Source organism: Salmo salar, chromosome 10 (genome assembly GCF_965601325.2).
Source record: "Salmo salar chromosome 10, fSalSal1, whole genome shotgun sequence".
Lineage (NCBI taxonomy): Eukaryota > Metazoa > Chordata > Actinopteri > Salmoniformes > Salmonidae > Salmo > Salmo salar.
The window spans coordinates 124,271,199-124,283,667 of record NC_138300.1 but is presented as its reverse complement, the minus strand read 5'-3'; the positions used below and the strand labels follow the sequence as shown (position 1 = coordinate 124,283,667).

The following is a 12,469-nucleotide window of genomic DNA, read 5'->3' as shown; positions in this document are numbered from 1 at the left end:
GCTAGCCAGTTACTAGCTAACACCAGACATAAAGACCTAGCTAGCCAGTAACTAGCTAACACCAGACACAGATAAAGACCTAGCTAGCCAGTTACTAGCTAACACCAGACCCAGATGAAGACCTAGCTAGCCAGTAACTAGCTAACCTGAGACCCAGATGAAGACCTAGCTAGCCAGTAACTAGCTAACACCAGACAGATGAAGACCTAGCTAGCCAGTAACTAGCTAACACCAGACACAGATGAAGACCTAGCTAGCCAGTAACTAGCTAATACCAGACCCAGATGAAGACCTAGCTAGCCAGTTACTAGCTAACACCAGACATAAAGACCTAGCTAGCCAGTAACTAGTTAACACCAGACCCAGATGAAGACCTAGCTAGCCAGTAACTAGCTAACACCAGACCCAGATGAAGACCTAGCTAGCCAGTTACTAGCTAACACCAGACAGATGAAGACCTAGCTAGCCAGTTACTAGCTAACACCAGACCCAGATGAAGACCTAGCTAGCCAGTTACTAGCTAACACCAGACCCAGATGAAGACCTAGCTAGCCAGTTACTAGCTAACACCAGACAGATGAAGACCTAGCTAGCCAGTTACTAGCTAACACCAGACCCAGATGAAGACCTAGGTAGCCAGTAACTAGCTAACACCAGACAGATGAAGACCTAGCTAGCCAGTAACTAGCTAACACCAGACCCAGATGAAAGGGGAAACATATGTATCTTGGCTATAGATTAATAGGGTAAACTTAATTATATTTGCAGCCAACCTGCAGTCAAATTTTAGCACCAGTAGAGTAGCTAGTATCTGGCTATATAAACCACACCCATCTGCAAACATGCCTTCACCAATGTTGGTTACAAGGCGGTAATTATTTAAATTAGGTAAGAAAATATCATGTGCATTAAAATGAGAGTTAAGGTGATGTCACCTTAGTAATGAATCCAAGTGTTTGACATGAGAGAGGGGGACAAGTAACTTTATGATCAAACTTTATCAATGTAGAAGCAACAGTCATTTATCATACTTTGGTCTGGTTTCCTTCAAAATATCATCCAATTTCATGAAGAACATGATTTTTTTGAATGGACTACCTCATCTCTGTGCAACACACATACAATTATCTTACTATTTACAACTATGACTGATGTGGTTGTCCCACCTAGCCATCTTAAGACGAATGCACTAACTGTAGGTAACTCTGGATAAGAGCGTCTGCTAAATGACTCAAATGGAAATCTTTTAAAAGGTCCCTCAGTCGTGCAGTGAATTTCAAACACAGAATCAACCACAAAGCCTAGCAAAGGAGGGCATCTTTTGGAAGATTTTTTTGTTGTTGTAAATAAATAAATAAGATAAGAGTATCCCTTTGAGCATGGTGAAGTTATCAATACACCCAGTCACTACAAAGACACAGGTGTCCTTCCTAGCTCAGTTGCCGGAGAGGAAGGAAACCGCTCAGGGATTTCACCATGAGACCAATGGTGACTTTAAAACAGTTAGTTTAATGGCTGTGATAGGAGAAAACTGAGGTGGGAACAACAATATTGTATACTGAACAAAAATATAAAAATGCAACAGTTTAAAATATTTTACTGAGCTTCATGTTCATAAGGAAATCAGTAAATTTAAATAAATTCATTTAGGCCCTAATTTATGGATTTCACATGACTGGGAATACAGATATGCATCTCTAGGTCATAGATACCTTAAAAAAAAGGTTGGGGCATGAGTTCTCATCTATATGATTCATAGCTGTCTATTTACCACCACAGACCGATGCTGGCACTAAGACCGAACTCAACAAACTCTATAAGGCCATAAGGAAACAAGAAAATGCTCATCCAGAAGCGGCGCTCCTAGTGGCCGGGGACTTTAATGCAGGCAAACGTAAATCAGCTTTACCTCATTTCTACCAGCATGTCACGTGCAACCAGAGGAGAAAAAAAAAACTCTAGACAACCTTTACTCCACACACAGAGACGCATACAAAGCTCTCCCCCGCCCTCGATTTGGCAAATCTGACCATAATTATATCCTCCTGATTCCTGCTTACAAGCAAAAACTAAAGCAGGAAGTACCAGTGACTCTCTCAATATGGAAGTGGTCAGATGACGCGGATGCCACGCTACAGGATTGTTTTGCTAGCACAAACTCGAATATGTTCCGGGATTCATCATCCAATGGCATTGAGGAGTATACCACCTCAGTCATCGGCTTCATCAATAAGTTCATTGACAACGTCGTCCCCACAGTGACCGTACTTACATATCCCAACCAGAAGCCATGGATTACAGGCAACATCCGCATCGAGCTAAAGCTAGAGCTGCCACTTTCAAGGAACGGGACACTAATCCGGACGCCTATAAGAAATCCCGCTACGCCCTCAGACAAACCATCAAACAAGGAAAGCGTCAATAAAGGATTAAGATTGAATCCTACTACACCGGCTCTGATGCTCATCAGATGTGGCAGGGCTTGAAAACTATTACGGATTACAAAGGGAAACCCAGACGTGAGCTGCCCAGTGACGCGAGCCTAGCAGATGAGCTTAATGCCTTTTATGCTCGCTTCGAGGCAAGCAACACTGAAGCATGCATGAGAGCACCAGCTGTTCTGGATGACTGTGTGATAACGCTCTCGGTAGCCGATGTGAGCAAGACCTTTAAACATGTCAACATTCATAAAGCCGTGCGGCCGATTACCAGGACGTGTACTCAAAGCATGCGCGGACCAACTGGCAAGTGTCTTCCCTGACATTTTCAACCTCTCCCTGACTGAGTCTGTAATACCTACATGTTTCAAGCAGACCACCATAGTCCCTGTGCCCAAGGAAGCGAAGGTAACCTGCCTAAATGATTACCGCCCCGTAGCACTCACGTCTGTAGCCATGAAGTGCTTTGAAAGGCTGGTCATGGATCACATCAACAGCATCCTCCTGGATACTCTAGACCCACTCCAATTCGCATACCGCCCCAACAGATCCACAAATGACTCAATCGCACTCCACATTGCCCTTTCCCACCTGGACAAAAGGAACACCTATGTGAGAATGCTACTCATTGACTACAGTTCAGCGTTCAACACCATAGTGCCCACGAAGCGCATCACTAAGATAAGGTCCCTGGGACTAAACACCTCCCTCTGCAACTGGATCCTGGACTTCCTGACGGGCCGCCCCCAGGTGGTAAGGGTAGGCAACAACACGTCTGCCACGCTGATCAATAACACTGGGTCCCCTCCTGTACTCCCTGTTCACTCACCCACGACTGCGTGGCCAAACACAACTTCAACACCATCATTAAGTTTTCTGAAGACACAACAGTGGTAGGCCTGATCACCGACAACGATGAGACAGCCTACAGGGAGGAGGTCAAGGAACTGGCAGTGTGGTGCAAGGACAACAACCTCTCCCTCAATGTGAACAAGACAAAGGAGCTGATCATGGACTACAGAAAAAGGCGGGCCGAACTGGCCCCCATTAACATCAACAGGGCTGTAATGGAGCGGGTCGAGAGTTAGGTTCCTTGATGTCCACATCAACAATCTATCATGGTCCAAACACACCAAGACAGTCGTGAAGAGGGCACAACAAAACCTTTTCCCCCTCAGGAGACTGAAAAGATTTGCCATAAGACTGCTGAACAATGAATAAAATGGCCACCGGACTACTACATTAAACCCCCCCCCCCCCCCCCCCATTTGTTTTGTACACTGCTGCTACTCGCTCTTTATTATCTATGCATAGTCACCTCACCCTTTCTACATGTACAAATGACCTCTAACCTGTACCCCCGCACACTGACTCGGTACCGGTGCCCCCTGTATATAGCCTCGTTATTGTTATGTTATTGTGTTACTTTTTACCATTTTTTTACTTTATTTGATAAATATTTTCTGAACTCTTCTTGAACTGCACTGTTGGTTAAGGGCTTGTCAGTAAGAATTTCAAGGTAAGGTCTACACTTGTTGTATTTCGGCGCATGTGACAAATAAAGTTTGATTTGATAAGGAAATCAGTCAATTTAAATAAATTCATTAGGCCCTAATTTATGGATTTCACATGACTGGGAATACAGATATGCATCTGTTGGTCACAAATACCTTAAAAAAAATGGTAGGGGTGTGGATCAGAAAACCTTTCAGTATCTGGTGTACCCAACAATTGCCTCATGCAGTGTGACATGTCCTTTACATAGAGTTGATCAGGCTGTTGATTGTGGCCTGGGGAATGTTGTCCGATTCCTCTTCAATGGCTGTGGAATGTTGTCCCATTCCTCTTCAATGGAGTTTCTGGATATTGGCGCCAACTGGAACACGTCGATCCAGAGCATCCCAAACATGCTCAATGGGTGACATGCCTGGTGAGTATGCAGGCCATGGAAGATCAAACATCCACACCATCAGCGCTCGGGGAACGGTGGGTTAACTGCCTTGCTCTGGGGTAGAACGAGACATTTTTACCTTGTCAGCTCGGGGATTTGATCCAGCAACCTTTCGGTTACTGGCCCAACGCTCCTACCCACCCAGGCTACCTACCTGGTCTTCAGGATCTCGTCAAGTCACGGTATTTCTGTGCATTCAAACTGCCATCGATAAAATGCAACTGGGTTCGTTGTTCGTAGCTTATGCCTGCCCATACCATAACCCCACTGCCACCATGGGGCACTCTGTTCACAACATTGACATCAGCAAACCGCTCACCCACACAACGCCATACTTGTGATCTGTGCTTGAGGCCAGTTGGACGTACTGCCAAATTCTCTAAAACGTCATTGGTCCCGTGTGGCTCAGTTGGTAGAGCATAGTGTTTGCAATGCCAGGGTTATGGGTTCGATTCCCACGGGGGACCAGTACAGAAAAAAAATGAAAATAAATAAATGTATGAAATGTATGCATTCACTACTGTAAGTCGCCCTGGATAAGAGCGTCTGCTAAATGACTAAAATGTAATTGGAGGCGACTTGTAGTAGAGAAATAAACATTACATTCTCTGGCAACAGCTCTAGTGGACATTCCTGTAGTCAGCATGCCAATTGCACACTCCCTCAAAACTTGAGACATCTGTGGCATTGTGTTGTGTGACAGAACTGTGCCTTTTATTGTCCCCAGCACAAGGTGCACCTGTGTAACGATCATGCTGTTTAATCAGCTTCTGGATATGCCACACCTGTCAAATGGATGGATTATCTTGGCAAAGGATAAAAGCTCACTAACAGGGATGCAAACACGTGTACAAAATTTGAGAGAAATATGCTTTTTGTGCATATGAAACATTTCTGGGATATTTTATTTCAGCTCATGAAACATGGGACCATTACTTTACATGTTGTGTTTCTATTTGAGTTCAGTATAGATCTGAATACCACTGGAAACTGCGGTGAGAACCTGCTATCAGCTGTAATAATAGCTAGCTTGCCCTGAGACATGGCTGAGAAGGAGAAATTAGGGAGACAAAGGCAAAGAAAGGTAGAGAAGAGGACATGCTTATTATTATAGTGCTGAGCAATTCATGCTTTTTGAGGTAGGGTTCGGTTTCAGTTGGAGACATCTAATGATTTTAGAGCTTTTTTAATGAAAATTCCAAGAGCCAAAAATAGTGAGCATTGTCATTGTGTAGACATCAATAGGAAAATAGGAAATTACTAAGAAATAATACAAGATTTCATGTTTACATCAGTTTTTAATTTGTTGACGTTATTTTTCCATTCTTCGAACTCATCTCCGCTCAGCCAGCCAGCCAGCCAGCCAGCCGTTATCTGTGTTCCCAATACTGTACTGTCTTTAGTCATCCTATTTAACTAGCCTTCCTAAGTATGCTGCAGAGCTGTGATTAAATAATTTCACTAGTTCTTCAAAGTAGATAAGGCATACTTTCACAAACTGTCTGTCCCTCTCGTCATTGTGTTGTCTACATTCCGCTCTCATGCGGTCTGTGTGTATCTCGCCTAGCGACAAGACGGATCTGCTCTTCCTCCCGGGGAAGGTCTACCCGCTCCAAAATCTCTCCATCACGGTTGACAACTCCACAGTGCCCCCCTCCCAGAGTGCAAAAAACCTTGGCGTGACCCTGGACAACACCCTGTCGTTCTCTGCAAACATCAAATCAGCGAATCAGTCCTGCAGGTTCACGCTCTACAACATCCGTAGAGTACAACCCTACCTCACACAGGAAGTGGCGCAGGTCCTAATCCAGGCACTTGTCCTCTTCCATCTGGACTACTGCAACTCGCTGTTGGCTGGGCTCCCCGCTTGTGCCATCAAACCACTACAACTTATCCAGAACGCTGCAGCCCGCCTGGTGTTCAAGCTTTACAAATTCTCCCATGTCACCTCGCTCCTCTGCACACTCCACTGGCTTCCAGTTGAAGCACGCATCCACTACTAGACCATTGTGCTTCCCTACGGAACAGCAAGAGGAACTGCCCCTCCCTACCTTCAGGCTCTGCTCAAACCCTACACCCCAACCTGCGCACTCCGTTCTGCCACCTCTGGTCTTCTCTGTCCTCGCACTCCAATGGTGGAACCAGCTTCACCCTGAAGCTCAGACAGCAGAGTCCCTACTCATCTTCTGAAAATATCTGAATCCCTACCTCTTCAAAGAGTATCTTAAATAATCCCACAGAAACCCCCCCCCACACCAAAAAAAGCCTTTTGTGAACACTCGCACTTCACTCTTTTCCCCCCTTACTAGTTGTGACTTTGCTGATAGCTACATTACTTAATTTAGGAAACATTTACTTACTTGGTTGTTGAACCTAGCTAAGATTAATGCACTAACTGTAAATCGCTCCGGATAAGAGCATCTGCTAAATTACTAAAATGTAAAGTAGCAGCCTCCAAGACGAAAAGAACATGTGCAATGGATTATGGTCATTGTAGTTAATTACCACATTTTTGCGCTGAACTAGGTTAAATATTTGGTCAATGAAAACTACAACTCCCTTCAGCCTAGCGTCCCACATTGACTTGATCGCTCTCCTGAATGATTTGATTTCTCTCCAGAGAAACTGCACATTGGGCAAAAAAACTAAATGGACCCCCCCATACAGAAAAGACTGTTTGGTTAATCACTCAGCACTATTATACGTTAAGGTATTAGTTAGTTGACTAGTCCAGATCCATGAATGTTGTGTAGGAGTCTACAGCCATGTCTCAGGCAGGGCAACTACAACTAACGTTAACTAGATCGGGTGACACTGATTAGAAGTTGCAGTCAATAACACTAGCTAGGTTAGCTAGCTAGGTCAATGGGATTGCGAATTTGTAAAGGAAGCAAAACGTGATGTGCTTTTACCAACTTTATAGTTACTGATAGTTACCCTTACTAACACACAGGCAAGTCAGCTTAATGATTGAACACAACATTTTACGTGATCAACAACACTTCTGCACAGTAGGTGGCAGCATGCACAAACGTGTGAGTTTTGTTTTAACAGGATATTTTCTAAATAAAAAGACTCCAGTGTTGCCAAATTAGCCACTTTACCACAAGCTGTATTTAGCGAGTTTTAGACCCCTTTAACGTGGTAAAAGACTGTGACAAAGACGTTGACACCAAGGGTTTCATTCTATAGCATTTAATAGCATTTGACGACTTTTCCCACTCAAATTCTGAAGCGAGCGTGAGAGGTTAGAGTACCGGCCAGAGTATATCGACTGGTGAGCGTACTAATGTTAACGAGCTAACTGGCTGGCTAGCTAGCTACAGTTAGCCGGCTAACTCAGTCGCAATGGTAGCGGACTAAACTCCACTCCACGGTAAGGAGGGAGTTCATCAGAAACTTCATTCGCCGTGGAGTTTAGTCCGCTATCGCATTGGCAGAGAACATACATCATGTAACGGTAGCTAAAATAAAATCATGACGTTAACGTCACCTCAAACTTCAACGCTGTTGCAGTTGATTTATTGGTTTTTCGTGTTGTGTCGATGTGAAGAATACAGTTTTAAGTGCAATTGTTATTTAAACGTTATATTTATTATACAATTGTGCTCCTTCATCGACACGGCTGCCAAGTTGTGCAACATTGAAATTGTTCCAGTGGAATACCAAGGAAAGACGGTGGATAAATAACATTGTTTCCTCCAGGCCGTTTATTTACCGTTTTAAAAAAAATGGCCGCGGTTCCCGTCTGTGTAAGTGGGCGTTTCCTGTCTCGCGAGAGCATACATTTTCCTGCGTGAGCTCAACGGTTCCTCCATAATATGTGGAATGTTCACGCGAGAGAGAGGGAACAGCGGGAACAAATTGACTATCGTTAATTTGTTTTATTGATAACAAAAATAAGCTTTTAGTTTTTAATTTAAGGTTAGAGTCAGTCATAAGGTTAGCAGTGTGGTTAAGGTTAGAATTAAAATATATATGTATATTTTTAAAGAAGATCAATTGTAGACATGGGCGGGGTTTATGACTTTGTGGCTGTGGTAACTAGTGACGACCATGGGAAAACTCCGATAAGTTTCCCGGATGTAACGTATCCTATTTATACAAGAACACTCGTAACAACCTAACCATAAGCCACACTTAGCAAATAAGCCATTAAATATTTTGTTAACCAAATTCGACACTGTCATTGACAACTATAAAAATAAAATAAAAATAATAATAATAAAAAACAGTCCGTGCTGCTAGGAATCCTTGGGACGTCCATCCTACCCCAGTGAAGTTGAAATGTATCATGGTATGGGTTAGTTTAGAGTAGCGACTTCACAAGTATTCTGGATAGAACTGACCATACAAAAACTCCTCGCATGGTGAGCAAAAAAATAAATAAACGCTAGCTGCAGGAAAATACCTATTTTAGGCACAGTTGACCCTCTCGCTTCGCCTCTTCCTCTCTGGTCAGGCTTAAAATCTTCTTCTGCGAGGTTTATCGGTGGTTGGAATCCAACGTTATGGTACATTACAGCCACCTATTGTACTGGAGTGTGGGCCAGAGACAGGACGAACTAAATCCTACCTGCCAGCCCGTTTCCCATTTTATTTATTTATTTTTTAAGTATTTGAGACCAGGGCTTACCATTTTTGTAATTTGTTATAGGCTGTTTTTAAGGACACGTAAATGTGGCTCATTTGACCAATATCCTTCCTTTATTGATGGCGTTGGCTGTGCCAGGTCGGATCTGAATGCATATGGATGCATGTACATTTCTGGTAAATTAAAATCTTCATGGTCAACGATTCCGCCACCAAATTTTAGAAAAGGAAAGTCTGAAATGCTCATATTGTTTTTATGCAGATTGTTGAATATTTGCATGAATTGGATGGGAAACCTAGATATAGACACCCTGAAGGAAACATATCTATAGGCACCTTTTAGGTGTACACATTATGGTTCACCAGCAGCCCCAAACATCTAAACAATATGCTACAGACCAGCCAAACAAGCTTGTAAGATTTGTACGAAAACTCCCCCCTCATGCTGTACTCATCTGGAAGTTGAGCATTTTTTCGTCAATCTATGTAATGTGTCTGTATCTACGTAATGTATCTGTATCTATGTAATGTATCTACAGTTGAAGTTGGAAGTTTACATACATTTAAGTTGGAGTCATTAAAACTCGTTTTTCAACTTGTTAACAAACTATAGTTTTGGCAAGTCGGTTAGTACATCTACTTTGTGCATGGCACAAGTAATTTTTCTAACAATTGTTTACAGACAGATTATTTCACTTATAATTCACTGTATCACAATTCCAGTGGGTCAGAAGTTTACATACACTAAGTTGACTGTGCCTTTAAACAGCTTGGAAAATTCCAGAAAATGTCATGGCTTTAGAAGCTTCTGATAGGCTAATTGACATAATTTGAGTCAATTGGAGGTGTACCTGTGGATGTATTTCAAGGCCTACCTTCAAACTCAGTGCCTCTTTGCTTGACATCATGGGAAAATCAAAAGAAATGAGCCAAGACCCCAGAAGAATAATTGTAGACCTCCTGAAGTCTGGTTCATCCTTGGGAGCAATTTCCAAACGCCTGAAGGTACCACATTCATCTGTACAAACAATAGTACGCAAGAATACACACCATTGGACCACGCAGCCGTCATACCGCTCAGGAAGGAGACGCGTTCTGTCTCCTAGAGTTGAACGTACTTTGGTGCGAAAAGTGCAAATCAATCCCAGAACAACAGCAAAGGACCTTGTGAAGATGCTGGAGGAAACAGATACAAAAGTATCTATGTCCACAGTAAAAACGAGTCCTATATCGACATAACCTGAAAGGCCACTCAGCAAGGAAGAAGCCACTGCTCCAAAACAGCCATAAAAAAAGCCAGACTACGGTTTGCAACTGCACATGGGGACAAAGATTGTACTTCTTGGAGAAATGTCCTCTGGTCTGATGAAACGAAAATAGAACTATTTGGCCATAATGACCATCTGTCACGACTTCTGCCGAAGTCGGTCCCTCCTTGCTGAGCGGCCTTTCAGGTTACGTCACCGGCTTTCTAGCCAACGCCGATCCACTTTTCATTTTCCATTTGTTCTGTCTTTGTCTTATCACACCTGGCTTCACTCACCAATCACTTGTTTATTATTTAACCCTCTGTTCCCCATTTTGTATCTGTGAGTGATTACGTGGGTTATTGTCAGGCGTTGCACTTTTGTTTTAGACCGTGTTTTAGGCACTTGTATGTGTTATGTGCTGTCATTTGGTAACCGGTATTAAAGTGTGCCTGTTTATTATACTCCGCTCTCCTGCACTTGACTTCGCCTCCCATATACACATGCATTACACCATCGTTATGTTTGGAGGAAAAAGGGGGAGGCTTGCAAGCCGAAGAACACCATCCCAACCGTGAAGCATGGGGATAGCAGCATCATGTTGTGGGGGTGCTTTTCTGCACGAGGGACTGGTGCACTTTACAAAATAGATAGCTTCATGAGAAAGGAAAATTATTTGGATATATTGAAGCAACATCTCAAGACATCAGTCAGGAAGTTAAAGCTTGGTCGCAAATGGGTCTTCCAAATGGACAGTGACCCCAAGCATACTTCCAAAGTTGTGGCAAAATGGCTTAAGGACAACAAAGTCAAGGTATTGGAGTGGCCATCACAAAGGCCTGACTTCAATCCTATAGAAGATTTGTTAGCAGAACTGAAAAAGCGTGTGCGAGCAAGGAGACCTACAAACCTGACTTAGTTACACCAGCTCTGTCAGGAGGAATGGGCCAAAGTTCACCCAACTTATTGTTGGAAGCTTGTGGAAGGCTACCCGAAACGTTTGACCCAAGTTAAACAATTTAAAGGAAATGCTTCCAAATACTAATTGAGTGTATGTAAACTTCTGACCCACTGGGAATGTGATGAAAGAAATAAAAGCTGAAATAAATCATTCTCTCTACTATTATTCTGACATTTCACATTCTTTAAATAAAGTGGTGATCCTAACTGACCTAAGACAGGGAATTTTTACTAGGATTAAATGTCAGGAATTGTGACAAACTGAGTTTATGTCACGTCCTGACCAGCAGATGGAGCTATTGTTCTAGTTTTGGGGTAAGGACGTGGCAGTTTTGTGTATGAGGAATGTTTGTATTGTTGATTGGGACTTCCAATTGAAGGCAGGTGTGTTGAGTTGCCTTTGATTGGAAGTCCTATATAGGTGTGTGTGTTTTTCTTTGGGGTTGTGGGTGGTTGTTTTCGCACTGCGTTTAATAGCCTGCAGAACTGTTGCTGCCTTTATTGTTTTGTTAAGTGGATGCTTTACTCCTTATTTGAAATTAAATATGAGTATTCACATACCTGCTGCGCCTTGGTCCATTTCTGAAGACAGCCGTTACAGAACCACCCACCAAACCAGGACCAAGCAGCAGAAGAGGAGGAAGCCACAGGAGAAGAAAAGGGAGGAATGGACATGGGAGGACGTCCTGGACGGCAAGGGAGCCTACACCTGGGAAGAGATCCTGGCTGGAAGGGATCGCCTCCCATGGGAACAGGTGGAGGCACTCAGGAGAGTGGAGGCAGCTGGACAGAGGAACCAACGGGAACGTTATGCTGGAACACGGTTGGGTAGGAAACCCGAGAGGCACCCCCCAAGAAATCTTTTGGGGGGGCACACGGGTAGCTTGGCCAGGCCAGGGAAGAGCCGTAAGCCAGCTACCCGTGACTACAGGGAGGTGCGTATGAGGTGGAGGGCGCCATGTTACGCTGAGGTACGCACCATCTCGCCTATACGGACGCACAGCCCAGTGCGCCCAGTACCAGCGCCCCGCAGGTGCCAGGGCAAGGTGAGCATCGAGCCGGAAGGGGTGATGCCAACCCTGCACTCAAGACCGCCAGTGTGCCCTTTCGGTCCGGTGTTTCCCGCTAGACGCACTAGCATGGAGGTGCGTGTCTCCAGGCTGGCACGTCCAATACCAGCCCCACGCATCAGGAGTCTAGTGTGTCAGCCCAGCCTCGCCAGTCAACAGTCGCCAGAGCTGCCCGCCAGTCAACGGTCGCCAGAGCTGCCCGCCAGTCAA

The 12,469-nt window shown here is 44.0% G+C and overlaps 1 protein-coding gene across 4 annotated transcripts in view; it reads right to left on the bottom strand.

Moving 5' to 3' along the window:
• The window catches only part of LOC106561818 (general transcription factor IIH subunit 1), a 42,182-nt gene extending 33,299 nt beyond the window's left edge, over positions 1-8,883 (bottom strand). Inside the window, exon 1 of one of the 4 annotated variants that reach the window (XM_045688666.2) lies at positions 8,801-8,883. The gene's annotated coding sequence lies outside the window, so the exon portion shown is untranslated. Of the gene's footprint in view, positions 1-6,167; positions 6,623-6,749; positions 6,892-7,882; positions 8,595-8,800 lie in introns of those variants that run through there. The other 3 variants (XM_045688664.2, XM_045688665.2, XM_045688667.2) reach the window with 3 other exon arrangements.
• Positions 8,884-12,469: the final 3,586 nt, after the last annotated feature.